Raw genomic sequence first — 3,992 nt, 5'->3', positions numbered from 1 at the left:
TGCCCTGGCCAGGAATCGAACCTGGGACTCCTGCATAACAGGCTGACACCCTACCACTGAGCCAACCAGCCAGGGCCTTATTACTACTATTCTTACTGAGAAATAAAATAGAACAGTAGAAATAGTCTCACCTTGAGGTTGACAGAGTTCCTTTCTTATTTGGAACCTTGACTTCCATTTGCCAATTACATCTACAACCTTCAATGGACCTCCACCCAGATAGTAGAAGTTAGGAGGAGCATTATAAAAGTAACTAATAGTCCTAGTTGTTTATTGTTTTTGTTTGTTTGTGTTTTCATTAAGTGAGAGGCATTGAGGTGGAGAGATAGACTCCCACATATGCTCCGGCCAGGATCCACCTGGCAACCTCTATCTTGGGCTGATGTTCTGCCCATCCGATACCGCTTCTCCACTGCTCAGCAACTGAGCCATTTTAGTGCCTGAGGCGAGGTCATGGAGTCATACTCTGCACAGTGGCCAACTTGCTCATTCGAGCCATGGCTGCAAGAGGAAAAGGGGGTTGTGGAGAAGAAGATGGTTGCGTTTTCTTTGTGCCCTGACCAGGAATTGAACCCGGGACTTCCACATGCCAAACCAATGCTCTACCACTGAGCCAATCAGCCAGTGCCTGTTTATTGTTCATTTAAAATTTATTGTCCTTGTGAACCTCAGTGCTGTGGAAATCATAAAGAATGATTTGGATGCTAAAATTGAAGAAGGTATTTGTCTATCAATATAAATACAATACACCATCAAGATGTCCATTTTGAATATAAATGGCTGAAAAATTTGTTCATACACTGAGGAGGAGAGAGAATCGCTTTTAACAATTTCTATAAGGGTTTTAAAAAAGAAAACCAAGTAGAAAGTAGCCACCAGAGCATATTAAATTCTAGGCCCACAGTGCCCACAAATCCCCTCAGCTTTTCCCTACCTTGAAGAAATCATTTCTGCTCTGCATTAGCTTGATCACCTGCCTACATGGATTGAATGCAAAAATGGAAATGCTTGATATTACAAAGAACACCAAGGGATTTTCGCAAGGCCCCCACTGATTTCACATTTGAAAACTGGGCTCTTTTATTTTTTCAATGTGAATTTTGGCTATAAGAGTTTTTCAAGGTTAAAAAGGAAAAGACAATTATACATGTAAGATTTGTTTGGATGACTTGCTTCCATGGACTTGGGTGTCTGCCTTTCCGTCAAGCCGGTGTATCTTTTGAATAAAATAAGAAACAACCCGAAACTGCTCTGCCATCATTTCACCCTCAACCTTTTAACTGTTTGTCTAAGGGAAAATGAAATATGTATTTCAATTGTCAATCATTAGTCTAACTTGTCAAAGTTGAACTGAGAGATAGTATTTTGGGGCCATTGTAGATGGAAACGCACCTAAATTTTTAGGTACACCTTACAAACACTTTGCAAGAGACAGATACATTTACCTGGGGAGTGCTTTTATTTATGGTCGTAAGAACCAGCTTATTAGAAAGAGCTAACACTTTGACAGTTGTTCTGAGGACCAGAAATACTCCTATCTAGATCAGAAGTTAATATATAAAAAAAGGAATGTACCACATCCTATTGTTGATATCTGCTGCATAACCTCAAAAATATCTGAACCCCAGTGTATGACTCACAAGGAGCTGCACAAACACAAGTTAATCAATTACAGACACGAGCTTAGAATAACAATCTTCCTTCCCGTAGGTGTCCCTGCTATCTCAAAAGAAACTTCATGTTAAAAAAGATATAGACTCCCCTTTAGGACAGGGTCTTTTAAGAGAATAAGAAATCTGTATGAAATAGGCTTTAGTCAATATAATATCTCCTCTTTCTCTATTCTCTACCTCATTCTTCTTCTTTCACCTCGCCATTGATTTTATTTCATGTGAAAAGTAAACAAAAGAATATAAATAATGACAGGAATTCCATCTATAATTGAGGTTTGGGATTTAGTAGAGGGTGGAGTTCAGCCACCTGTCACATCCTGGCCTTAGAATAGACTAGAAATTGATTTCTCTGCTTTATTTTATGGAGACACAATAATCTGAGCCAAAGAATAATTTAAAATTCCTTCCTTTGCATTTCTTGGTTGTTTTCTGGTTTATTTTTTACACTGAACTACATACACCTCCTGCTTTCTCTCTCCAACCCCATTCCCACTTCCGGTATACAGAGTGTTCCTGCTTAATTATCAACATGACCTATATGACCTACAAGATAAAAAAGCAACAGAGTCAAACAGTGATCAAAGTACAAACAATCTATACAGCGCAGATATTTTAAACACTGAGTAGTGTAAAAAATGTCTTTGAAGAGGAGGTTTTCAATAAAGGTTACTTTAAGATCTAAAGACTGTATGAGTACCATGAATATGTACTATATAAACATTTCATTAATTCTGAAATTTGATAAAAGCTTCCAAAATTAAAAGTAACCAAAGCTATAAAACAATTACAACTAACCTTTTTAAAAAGGAGCAATTTTAGATAGCTAGCTAGATAGATAGATAGATAAACCTGCTTTGAATTATTGCATAAATACCTCTTACAAAACTTCAGTTACATAATTTTAGGAATGACAGTGGTGACATAAATTTCAGATCCTAATGTTCTACAACAGAATAGGCAATGTGAGCTTATACAAGACGGGGCATGTGGGGGTCAGAGTCTGCTCGTGCCTAACAGCATTTTTATACTATTTCATGAGCCTCACCTATCGGAATCTGAGCACACAGACCATTTTAGTCTACAGTTTGAACACAGTCAGTACAAATCAATCTTATTTTTAAAAAACATTGTTTTAAAATGTTGATTTAAGGAAACTTATAGAAGTATAAGCATACTTTATCACTGTGGTGCTTTGCTGTATCTCTCACTTTTTTGTTACCAGGCATGGAGAGGCGATCTTGCTCCCTTCTACCACATTTTAACTCATATCTCCTTCCCTCAAACCCCTTAGTGTGGCCTAGTCTTTGACTCTGGGGATAGACAAACACAGTGATGTGATTTCACCTTTTCGTTGCTGGGTCTGGAAAATTTGTCAATACAAAAGGAAATGTGTTGCTTTGTAACAATCAGAAAATCAATATAGAATGAAGTTTTGTGTGATAATGTTAGTTTAAAATTGAATAAATTAACAGCCTCTCAAAAAATTGCTGCTCAGATTAGAATAGAAATATTAAGTCATGAGGTTTTTTTTCAGTCATATGTGCATAAAAAAAGCCCCAGGGGAAGGTTAGCCTGTTAGGAGTTTTAATAAACTCAGTTCCCTCTTTGATCATCAGGGACTGTGTATTTGCACGTGCACGGACTCCATTATTAGACCCTAGTGTTAGACCCTGGGGTCTTCTTTTATTCCTCTTTCTCTGAAAGTGGAGCCAGCACTGTCCTCACTTCCCAGCTGAGTCTCTTCTTTCCTTTCCCTTCCTGTAGTGACTCTTAGCAAACTAGCAGGTACTCTTGGAAATGTGTGTTGTTTACTCAAAGGAAGTAAAAAATTCAGAATTCAAGAAGGTTTTATTGGATCGTACACAGGTCACCCAAGTCATGAAATGTGGGCTGAGAACCTGGCTCACTCTAAGTGAATATCTCATTCTTTGCAGCAATCCGATACCCATTCATTTATATCAGTAACTTCCTCCTGACCTTCTTGCCTGAACTATCAGGTCTTGCTTTAACTGACTTCCTCTCTCTGAAGGCTTTTGAGACTAATGTCTTCCTTTTTAGTTTAAAAAGAAGGAAAACAACAAATTCTCTTTGTTATATGTCTCTGAAATATCAGCTACTTCACCTTAGACTCTGCTTATTTCTATGACCTGTGTCTGCTTCTCTTTTGCTGACCATGAAGGAGCTCAAATCTGTGGTCTCCTATGAATGATAGTTATGGAAAATTGCTAGAATTGACCCTCATGCTGAACCTTAGTCTAGTGAAGTCTAATTTTCACTCCCAACTATTATAGTTCCCCCGGGTACAATTTTACTCTCAGG

General features: G+C 38.0%; 1 non-coding gene across 1 annotated transcript; it reads right to left on the bottom strand.

The window, feature by feature from the left end:
• On the bottom strand, positions 1-76 carry TRNAN-GUU (transfer RNA asparagine (anticodon GUU)). Its single transcript has one exon. It is a non-coding gene; the product is annotated as a tRNA-Asn (tRNA).
• Between the last annotated feature and the right edge of the window lie 3,916 nt (positions 77-3,992).

Source organism: Saccopteryx bilineata, chromosome 4, assembly GCF_036850765.1.
Source record: "Saccopteryx bilineata isolate mSacBil1 chromosome 4, mSacBil1_pri_phased_curated, whole genome shotgun sequence".
In the NCBI taxonomy this organism is placed as follows: Eukaryota; Metazoa; Chordata; class Mammalia; order Chiroptera; family Emballonuridae; genus Saccopteryx; species Saccopteryx bilineata.
Note: the sequence above shows the minus strand (reverse complement) of the source record. Positions and strands in the feature narration are given on the sequence as shown.